The sequence below is a fragment of the Oncorhynchus clarkii genome, chromosome 16 (assembly GCF_045791955.1).
Source record: "Oncorhynchus clarkii lewisi isolate Uvic-CL-2024 chromosome 16, UVic_Ocla_1.0, whole genome shotgun sequence".
Taxonomy (NCBI): Eukaryota; Metazoa; Chordata; class Actinopteri; order Salmoniformes; family Salmonidae; genus Oncorhynchus; species Oncorhynchus clarkii.
In genome coordinates, this window is record NC_092162.1 from 49,678,540 (window position 1) to 49,690,476 (window position 11,937).

Here is an 11,937-nt window from a genome sequence, read left to right on the forward strand (position 1 = left end):
ATATAAACAACTGTATAATTCAAACATGCAGTCTAGATTAAGTACTCTATCACTGAAAGTCTTACTACACATGACTATATTTTTGATAGACAATCTTTTCCTTGTATATGTTAAAGTTGAAGTGATGCTTCAGTGCGACCGTGTTGATTGAGTTATCTGTAAGTAAGATATTTATGTCTAGGAATACATGTATGAGGAAAAACAACTTTAAAATGCACAGTGTGATGTGATGGGAAGCCATGCTGTTGTGTTTGCTTAGCATTCCACCTAAATAGGTCATGTTTCAAGAATCAAACGCAAATACAGTATAGGATGCCAAAAGAAAAGCTCCTAAAGAGAGAGCCTGTTATCTCTTGCAGCGGCCAGAGGTAAACACACACCCAATAGTTCACAAATCATATTCAGGGTCAGATATGTCTTTATTTGGGTGGTGGCGTACTGTACGTAATCTTTTCTAACATCAGAAGACCCCCAGACATTTACTTTTTCTTTCTATAATGTTTGTCATTTAGCAGACACTCTTATCCAGAGCGATTTACAGTAGTGAGTGGAAACATTTTCATTTGTACTGGTCCCCCATGGGAATCGAACCCACAACCCTGGCGTTGCAAGTGCCATGCTCTACAGTTGTTACTTACGACCCCACCCCCCTTTTTTCCCGACAAGGCTCGCGTTTCTCCAGATAGCTCTTATTAGCAAGGGCAGCACCCCTCTTCTTCCTCTCTCTCTTTCACTGTCTCTCTCCTTTTCCACATGCCTCCCTTTCCCTATCAGAGCCCAGGTCCTGCACATTCTGTCAACAACCCCCGTCTTATATAAGCATACCGCCTCGTTACACAACCTCGCTCTCTCTTCCTCATTAGAATGCAGGCTGCCAAAAGCCAGTACTGCTTGTACTCAGAAGAGGAGGAGAAAGGAGAAAAAAGCGATTAAATTGAAGATACAAAATGGGAAGTTAACATTGCTTCAAATATTTACGGGGCTGGAGGGCTGTCCATTTCTTATTCTCCTTTTAAATATAAAAAAAAATTCTAATAGCTATTCTAAGACTTCTCACATAGACAGTGTAATTAATATAAAATCCAGCCTCCTTCCTTAGGCTTAGGACCATCTACCACCACTATCCTTTAGTTCATTTTCACATTTTCCACCCTCTAAGGCTTTAACTGGCACCCTATTCCCTATATAGTGTAATCTTAATATACTACTTGGTACATGATATTGGGAATGGAGTGCTAATTCGGAAAGAGACATATATTTTTTAAATAAAATCATGAATATCAATATCACTTTGTTTCTCCCCCATGAGGGCACTGCTATACTGAACCTCATTAGCTTCTGGTCCAGTAGTTGTCTGTTCCTCTTGTCAGAACACTGACACCTGCATTCAGCAAGGTCAGCGCATCTGTGCTTTCCAAGCAATTCTCAAGTATACTGTTGAGCTGTAGCTAGCAAATTGGTCTCTCTCACCATCCCTCTCCTCCCCTATCCCCCTCCTCTCTCCTCTGAATGACGTTTGAGCTTTGACCTCAAATTGGATGAGGAACTCTTCAATATCTAGTGCTTCTACGGAGATTAGATTCATGTTTGACTGCTTTCTGTGTACTTCAGATTGAGCTACATTTTTGTGCCCATGATTTTTGTATTTTATTTTGGTTAATGTATTTATACTTTTGATAATCTACTTGATAATCCTGCGTGCGCTATGTAATACACTTTATATTGTTTCAAACTCTGCTCTGTTGATGTCCATGCATGGTATGACACTAGCTTGTGCTCAGTCAGATCCTAAATATAGTCAGCCAATATGCACCACTTTAATTCACTTCCAGTGCTGTAAGGATGGGACCATAGAAAGAGGTGGGACATCTATGAAAACTGATTTATAATTCTATATGCAATATGTTTTTGTTGTGTAACTGTGTATCTCAGTTTACTGCTGAGAAATGATCATACTTTACTTACTGTGCTGCTGCAGTGAAAGTGTACCACAGACACACACAAACACACACACACCTTTAACCCAGTGTCCTTTCGTGATAGTCCTGGAGCTAAAGTTTGGCTTGAGGGTCTCTCTACATAAGCCACTGTCTGGGCTTACAACAAAAATGCCTCAAGTAATGAATGTCATTTGTTATACCTTTCTGAAGAAGTTTTGACATTGTTGCTCTCTGTAAGCAGTGTCTCACCGAACAACAAACTGTCACTGTGTGCCTTTCACAAGAACAAATACACATGGCATTTTCCTATTGAACAAACCGTACAATAGAACATACTATTCAGCACAATACATGTATCTTGCTTTTCATTTCATGGACTGTTTCATGGCCATTTTCTCACTTTGTCAAATAAATCATGCGGATATTGTCCATCGCCATCAGTAGTTGTTCTGTCTTCTATGTGCTCATGTTTATGCACTTTATGGAACTGGATATTTATTCAACCTTTCTCTGTAACAGCTGCAAATATAGTGTTTTGCCTGAATTCCCTGTTGCCAATTTGATTGAATAGTATTGACTGATGGGTCGACATGATTGATGAGTCATGACATGATTTGACATATAAGCCATAGGTGCAACCATAAAACGTAGAGCCATAACCCCCATCGACACATACAGCCATAACAACCACAAATAGACTCATGACACCCATCAATACAGCCATAACCACAAATAGACTCATGACACCCAGATATAACCACAGCCAATCGAATTGTTGTTGCCATTCAAAAATTCAGCGGGCAACTCTGTGAGCAACTCCGCTTCAATCAGCTTGGATGGTGACCGATGGAAATAACCCTTTTTGTCCTTTCTGTCCACTAGTCTTTCTTGAGAGAATACTGCACATGTAAGGATACTTAAGGAGAGCACACTACTTACTAAAGCAAATTCAGGTTTACAGAAGGACTATTTGATTGGCCCCTAGCATGGCCCCTATCCAATCATGTGGTTGTTGCAATTCAAATCCTCAGTGAGCTACTATTGTCTTGGCTTCAGATAGCTTTGATTGAGGCATTTGTGTTTACTCTATTCACACTCTTTTCCATCAGTAAATACTGAACATGTACTGTATGTTCCACATAAGGACAGCACTTTACTGAGTACAGCAGCTTTAGGTATGGAACTGCAATGTGAAATATGAAAGCATGACTGTCATTGTGCCCAGAAGATTGAGGATGTAATTCAGGTTGCACAGACAGACAGGCACAATAGGCTCAGGACATTCTTAACAGTAATGGAGTATACACACAAGCAGCCCACCAATATATTTATTCTGTCTTTAATAAAAATCAACCCGAATGGGAAAGGCTACATCAACTGAATTATGCACAGTACTATAAAGTGTTGCAGTATGATTAGTATTTTGATTGGCAAATATTTAGCAAAGAAAGAATACTGAATGCTCTGTATATAATGAGGTTGGTTGCATCAACTTGTTTGACGGAATGAAAATGAAATGGAATGTCGTAATGTTAAAATTAAATTATTCAATCTGTTGTAGATATCAACTGCTCAAACAGTGGAAAGGGATTTAAATGACTTAAGTTTTTCCCCATTATGAATTTTAAATGGGAAAATCATGTCCCATTTCCTGGATTTCATCAAGGGGGGCTTTGAAAACTGGCCACCGGAGATGTGTTTTAATATACAGCCGGTCCAAACGGTAGTGAAAGGAAATGAAATATGAAGTCCTGATTGGGGTATAGCGGCCGGCGGTACACCTTCTGTCAGCAGAATGTTCTGGCATAATTAGGATAGCGGGTACAATAGTTCCCCATGTTCAAAGTGAGAGGTGCTTTGATGTTGCTCCAGCTTGCAGCTCCCCTCCCTGCTCTGTTGCGGGGCTGTTAAGGATCCCACCTCTGACCCCCTGCCCGTTCTAACAGGTGCTACTGTAGCTATGGCGACTGGGGCCCCATCCAGTAGGAACTGGATGCTTCCCAAATGGCACCCTTTTCACTATTTAATGCACTATTTTTGAAGCTCTGGTAGTGCACTTTATAGGGAATAGAGTGTCATTTTTGATACATAGAATCACACATCAGCGTCAAAGTACAAAGTATCTTGCTGCCAGTCACTCTTTTTTTATATGTCTTATTTTCCCAACCATTCATTCACTCAAAGACTGCATTCAAATTCAGCCTGACAACAAAGGCAGCATTGATCATAGAGAGACAAGCGTGCCGGCATACGTGTACCAAAGTCTGTCTTGTGATTGATGTGTCACAGTGTCGGCATGATTATATTTTGACTTGTCATCCTAACAGCCTGAACAGAGGCCCTTTAACACGGAAGTAACGCACTAGATTATAGTGTTATAGAGCCCCACAGCAGAGCTGTCATAATACCCATTATTCCTAGCGGTCAAACAGGGAAATTTTCTAAAATAAATGGTGGAAAAACGATTGGAACGATTTCCTTGTTTGACTATTAGGTTTCATGGGTATTATGACTCATACTGTGGTACTCTATAGAATACACATTTACGCCCTCCTCTTAACCAATCACCTTGCTAAACATCAATTAGGCCATATACATTTTAATTAAATGTATTACAGATGCCCCTCTTCTGTTTTCTCAAAAATGTTATACAATTGAAATAATTGTTTGGCCTCCCCAAGAGGCTCAAGTCTTTTGATTACTTCGCTAGGTGTGAACAAAGCTCGCTATAGTATTTTAAAAAGTATGTCCACTTAAAAAAATTAAAAAATCTTTATTCGCTCACTTGCCTCAGAAAAAAATCTGCCAAACATTTAATTACTTTTGTTGTATGGCCTTAGAAGGTATCCTGACCTATGTTCCTTATAAATATTCACAAATGACAGAGCACTCCTATGGCCCATAGAGATAATGTGGCCCTCTGATCTCTCCCTTATTCAATGTGACATCCCATCAGGCTTGGGGTCCAAGGTCAGATAATTTTGTGGTCACGGCACAGTCTGCCAGTATGTGCTAGTTCCACGGGTAATCGAAGGCTTCTACTTTACATCACTTCCCTATTTTCGGCTGTCATTGAAGAGTCATTACAGCGAGAAATGTGGTCAGGCAAAATCTCTCACCCACACACACTTGTAGACACACATACATGTTATTTATTTAACCAGGTAGGCCAGTTGAGAACAAGTTCTCATTTACAACTGCGACCTGGCCAAGATAAAGCAAAGTAGTGCAACAAAAATAACACAGAGTTACACATGGGATAAACAAACATACAGTCAATAACACAATAGAAAAAGTCTATATACAGTGTGTGCAAATGTAGTAAGATTAGGGAGGTAAGAAAATAAATAGGCCATAGTGGCAAAATAGTTACAATTTAGCATTGGAGTGACAGATGTGCAGATGATGATGTGCAAGTAGAGATACTGGGGTGCAAAAGAGCAAAAATAATAACAATATGGGGATGAGGTAGTTGGGTGGGCTATTTACAGATGGGCTGTGTACAGGTGCAATGATCGGTAAGCTGCTTAAAGTTAGTGAGAGAGATATAAGACTCCAGCTTCAGTGATTTTTGCAATTCGTTCCAGTCATTGGCAGCAGAGAACTGGAAGGAAAGGCGGCCAAAGGAGGTGTTGGCTTTGGGGATGACTAGTGAAATATACCTGCTGGAGCGCGTGCTACGGTTGGGTGTTGCTATGGTGACCAGTGAGCTGAGATAAGGCGGGGTTTTACCTATCAAAGACTTATAGATGACCTGGAGCCAGTAGGTTTGGCGACAAAAATGAAGCGAGGGCCAGCCAACAAGAGCATGCAGGTCACAGTGGTGGGTAGTATAGGGATCTTTGGTGACAAAACGGATGGCACTGTGATAGACTACATCCAATTTGCTGAGTAGAGTGTTGGAGGCTATTTTGTAAATGACATCGCCGAAGTTGAGAATCGGTAGGATAGTCAGTTTTACGAGGGTACGTTTGGCAGCATGAGTGAAGGAGGCTTTGTTGCGAAATAGGAAGCCGGTTCTAGATTTATTTTTGGATTGGAGATGATTAATGTGAGTCTGGATGGGGAGTTTACAGTCTAACCAGACAATTAGGATTTTGTAACACACTATTGCACTACCTGCTTGAGATCCACGGGTCAATAGGTCCGTTATCTACCGGTATGTTATAGTATTGCAATTTATTTTAACACTTTGTATTTTAGAAGGCTATTGGCTTTCATATCATGCTATGATAGAGTAATGCAGTCGTCTCAACATGTATGTTAACCTTATTGACCCATGTTGACGATTGCCGATCTGCTGTGAAATGGTTACCATTTCTATGGTTACCATCATGTTAGTTCTTCTAGTGCGTCATTTTGTATGTCTTCAGCTGTCTTGTTGATTCAACAGGTGTCCACATTCCTTTTAGCAGACCAACATTTCACCAAATCACATTTGATTTGTCACAATATAACAGGTGTACTAGACCTTACAGTGAAATGCTTACTTACAAGCCCTTACCAAAAATTCAGTTTTAAGAAAATACCTACAAAAAGGAAGAAATTAAAGTAACAAATAATTAAAGAGCAGCAGTAAAATAACAATAGCGAGGCTATATACAGGGGGTACCGGTACAGAGTCAATGTGCGGTGGCAACAGTTAGTCAAGGTAATGTAGGTAGAGTTCTTAAAGTGACTATGCATAGATAATAACAGAGTAGCAGCAGCGTAGAAGGTGGGCGGGGGGGCAATGCAAATAGTCTGGGTAGCCTCACCAATATCAGTTATATTAAGTAAGTTCCTTTTCAATTCAGTTTCCAGTTCAGTTCTTATGAGGAAGATGAACAAACAAAATAGTTGCGTACACTTCCTGTATTGCCAACCGCTGTAGTGTTGTGCGCCCACGTTGTCCAGTTCCCCCAGAGCTTTCTGCATCCTGACGGCCTCTTTAGAGAGATTGTTTTTGTGCTCCCGGTTAGAGGGCCAAGCATCACCAAATGCTCAGGGCCAAATCCACCGCCCCTGTTTCACCTCCGGAGCTCAGAGTTAATGGAGGCCTTTCTCCCCTCTAGCCATCTTATGATCAGATGTGTGTGGACATGCACCCAGTTAGGAAAACACTGCATGTTTTAAGACTTCAAACGGGAGAGTTTACGTTCTCTTATGTTCTATTATTATGGACATAAGGAAAAGATGTTCAGATTCACGTCCATCCACGTTCAAAGACGATTTACAAATTGTAATCTTGATGAAGTAGATACTTGTTGTATCCCCCCCCCCACACACACATACACACACACAGGAACACGCTCTACACACAACTACAGAGAACCACTGCAACAACACTTATTCAACATGTCCGTACAACACCTACGCGTTTACACAACTCTGGAAGTCAACAGACTATACACACAACCACAGCAGACGTGATCTTTCTTTCAGACTCTTTTCTCAACAGCTCCCTGTAGCTTTACAATGCCCTCAGAGAGAGAGTCAGAGTGGGAAAGCTTTTATTCCAGCACTTTCCCTTCACTCTGTTTTGAGCTTCAACAATAATTGTATAATCATTAATAAAAGCTAAAGCATGTTCTTCTAGCTCGGGAACAGAGGTAATTTGAACGTCCTGTGCCGCGCGGGTCGGTGGTACACACAGTGAGAGTCCAATCACATTAGACTTGTTTTTTCCTGGCATGCCTCTGATGCTGTTCAACATAATTTGAGAACAATTGGTTTAGCTTGAACTCATCACACTCCCGAGGCCTTCACCAACACGGAATTTCACATTTCTTCTGCTTTTATACAGGGACGATGTCTTATAGTTGTACCCCTGTCATTTTAGAGCGGTAACACCAACGCAAGGAATGAATTTGGGAAAAGGGGGGATACCCAGTCAGTTGTACAACTGAATGCCATCAACTGAAATGTGTCTTCCGCATTTAACCCAACCCCTCTGGATCAATGAGGTGCGGGGGCTTCCTTAATCGAACAGTGGGTTAACTGCCTTGCTCGGGCAGAACGACAATTATTATTTATTTTTTTACCTTGTCAGCTCGGGGATTAGATCCATCACCCTTTTATAAATAACTTTGAATTAAAAATGGAGGGAGAGACCATGTTACCATACAGCAAAATAACGAGGTCATTGTTAGTCAGGCTGCTTTATACATAGCATACTGTAAACACAGCTCATATGTTTTATGATATGACTGTATATTAGTATTCCAACAATAACAGGTTTTCAATGTAAAGTGTGTTCTACTGTGATTCTAGTTCTGTTCAAATAGTGAAATCCATACAGTATAGCCCTGGCATGAATTTTCCTGTTTGAGAAGATGACTGGCAAGTCATTCAACTCCATTGAATCAGTTCAAAGTTACATCTTGATCTCGAACACAAATAACTATTCAATCGGTCTTAAATGGATCGCACGAGACCCACAGCCTCCAGTGTTAATTTCAGTGAAATTGAATCCCACTTTTAAATATGGCATTAATCAAATTTCCTTGATACATAATGCATGAGACCAGGGACGTCATGCACCCATTATTTTTGGGGGAACGAAGTACGTCAGGATGGAGGAGGGTGTGGTCTGGAATGTGGAGAATTGCATTTTTTTTCAAACACCTGAAACAGCTTTTTCCTGCAATCCAGAGCATATTTCTTTACCTGTTCCATTGTCATTTTAATTAATGATGCACGTTGATTCTTTAAACTTTTATGCCTTAGGACTTTAGTGCAACATTGATATACAGTTGAAGTTGAACGTTTACATACACTTAGGTTGGAGTCATTAAAACTCGTTTTTCAACCACTCAACAAATTTCTTGTTAACAAACTATAGTTTTGGCAAGTTGGTTGGGACATCTACTTTGTGCATGACACAAGTAATTTTTCCAACAATTGTTTACAGACAGAATATTTCACTTATTCAATGTATCACAATTCCAGTGGGTCAGAAGTTTACATACACTAAGTTGACTGTGCCTTTAAACAGCTTGGAAAATTCCAGAAAATGATGTCATGGCTGTAGAATCTTCTGATAGGCTAATTGACATAATTTGAGTCAATTGGCTTTGTGGATGTATTTCAAGGCCTACCTTCAAACTCGGTGCCTCTGCTTGACATCATGGGAAAATCATAAGAAATCAGCCAAGACCTCAGAAAAAAATGGTAGACCTCCACAAGTCTGGTTCATCCTTGGGAGCAATTTCCAAATGCCTGAAGGTACCATGTTCATCTGTACAAACAATAGTATGCAAGTATAAACACCATGGGACCACGCAACCGTCATACCACTCAGGAAGGAGACGTGTTCTGTCTCCTAGAGAAAAGTGCAAATCAATCCCAGAACAACAGCAAAGGACCTTGTGAAGATGCTGGAGGAAACGGGTACAAAAGTATCTATATCCACAGTAAAAACGAGTCCGATATCAATATAACCTAAGTTGTAAGAAATACAAGCTGAAATAAATAATTATCTCTACTATTATTCTGACATTTCACATTCTTACAATAAAGTGGTGATCCTAACTGACCTAAGACAGGGTATTTCTACTAGGATTAAATGTCAGGAATCGTGAAAAACTGAGTTCAAATGTATTTGGCTGAGTTGTATGTAAACTTCTGACTTCAACTGTATAAACTCAGCAAAAAAAGAAACGTCCTCTCACTGTCAACTGTGTTTATTTTCAGCAAACTTAACATGTGTAAATATTTGTATGAACATAGCAAGATTCAACAACTGAGACATAAACTGAACAAGTTCCACAGACATGTAAATAACAGAAATTGAATAATGTGACCGTGAACAAAGGGGGGGGGGGGGTCAAAATCAAAAGTAACAGTCAGTATCTGGTGTGGCCACCTGCTGCATTAAGTACTGCAGTGCATCTCCTCATGGACTGCCCCAGATTTGCCAGTTCTTGCTGTGAGATGTTACACCACTCTTCCACCAAGGAACCTGCAAGTTCCCGGACATTTCTGGGGGGAATGGCCCTAGCCCTCACCCTCTGATCCAACAGGGCCCAGACTTTCTCAATGGGATTGAGATCCTGGCTCTTCGCTGGCCATGGAAGAACACTGACATTCCTGTCTTGCCGGAAATCATGCACAGAACAAGCAGTATGGCTGGTGGCATTGTCATGCTGGAGGTTCATGTCAGGATGAGCCTGCAGGAAGGGTACCACATGCGGGAGGATGTCTTCCCTGTGACGCATGGCGTGGAGATTGCCTGCAATGACAACAAGCTCAGTCCAATGATGCTGTGACACACCACCCCAGACCATAACGGACCCTCCACCTCAAATCAATCCCGCTACAGAGTACAGGCCTCGAGGTAACACTCATTCCTTCGACAATAAGCGCGAATCCGACCATCACCCCTGGTGAGATAAAACCGCGACTCCTCAGTGAAGAACACTTTTTGCCAGTCCTGTCTGGTCCAGTGACGGTAGGTTTGTGCCCATAGGCGACGTTGTTGTCGATGATGTCTGGTGAGGACCTGCCTTACAACAGGCCTACAAGCCCTCAGTCCATTCTCTCTCAGCACATTGCGGACAGTCTGAGCACTGATGGAGGGATTGTGCGTTCCTGGTGTAACTCGGGCAGTTGTTGTTGCCATCCTGTATCTGTCCCGTAGGTGTGATGTTCGGATGTACCGATACTGTGCAGGTGTTGCAACAGGTGATCTACCACTGCGAGGACGACCAGCTGTCCGTCCTGTCTCCCTGTAGCGCTGTCTTAGGCGTCTCACAGTACAGACATTGCAATTTATTGCCCTGGCCATATCTGCAGTTCTCATGCCTCCTTACAGCATGCCTAAGGCACGTTCACACAGATGAGCAGGGACCCTGGGCATCTTTCTTTGCTGTTTTTCAGAGTCAGTAGAAAGGCCTTTTTAATGTCCTAAGTTTTCCTAACTGTGGCCTTAATTGCCTACTGTCTGTAAGCTGTGTCTTGACGACCGTTCCACAGGTGCATGTTCATTAATTGTTTATGGTTCATTGAACAAGCATGGGAAACAGTGTTTAAACTCTTTACAATAAAGATCTGTGAAGTTATTTAGATTTTTACAAATTATCTTTGAAAGACAGGGTCCTGGAAAAGGGATGTTTGTTTTTTTGCTGAGTTTAGTAACATAATCCAAAAATTAAAGCAATTTTTGTTAATTGTGTATCGATGTTCTTTTCAAAACTCAAATGAAAATAAAATCTAAATATCTTTGCATGCATAGCTCTGTCTCAGATCCTCTCAAGCACTGTCAGGTTGGATGGGGAGTGTTGCTGCACAGCTATTTTCAGGTCTCCCCAGAGATGTTTGATCGGGTTCAAGTCCGGGCTCTGGCTGGGCAACTCAAGGACATTCAGAGACTTGTCCCGAAACCACTCATGCTTTGTCTTGGCGGTGTGCTGCCATGACGTGGCCCTCTTTGGGTACATCGAGCACCATCCCCCTCTCTCTCTCTCACCACCTCTCTCTTCCCCCTACACCCTGGCTCTGTTATCGCAGGTCATAAATTCCTAGAGGAGTCTCTCCTCGTGGTCATGCAGTATAGAGAGAGTGAGTTTCACAGGAGAACAAAGGAACCTCTTCCACATCACAGAACTTGAGAGCTGAACAATGTCCATGTTTTGGAGAATGTGTACACGGTCGGGGGAGAATCCAGCTACGACCGGTCCATTTCGTTTAATGTTTGTGAAACTCATGAGAGACAATACAGGCACATTACCATAACTCTGTTTATACAAGAGTCTCAGTTGTTAGGCTTGCATCTAATTGTTGTATAAAATGAATGAGTTAAGATGATTTATGAAATGATGTAATGTGATTTTAGACTGTATAATGAAGGAAACTCCAATTCCCTTTGGAGTTTAACTATGTCATAGGCCCGCCCCATGAGCACAGGCATGGCCACCCGGGAGGCCCGATAACCAACAATTTACGACGTTTGGAATGAGACTAACGTGAGGTAAAGAACAATTAGTCTTCTAATTAATGAATATTAAAATATCTGAAA

At 41.4% G+C, this 11,937-nt stretch overlaps 1 pseudogene; it reads right to left on the reverse strand.

Moving 5' to 3' along the window:
- Positions 1–10,074: 10,074 nt before the first annotated feature.
- Positions 10,075–10,779, reverse strand: LOC139367336 (uncharacterized; annotated as a pseudogene).
- Between the last annotated feature and the right edge of the window lie 1,158 nt (positions 10,780–11,937).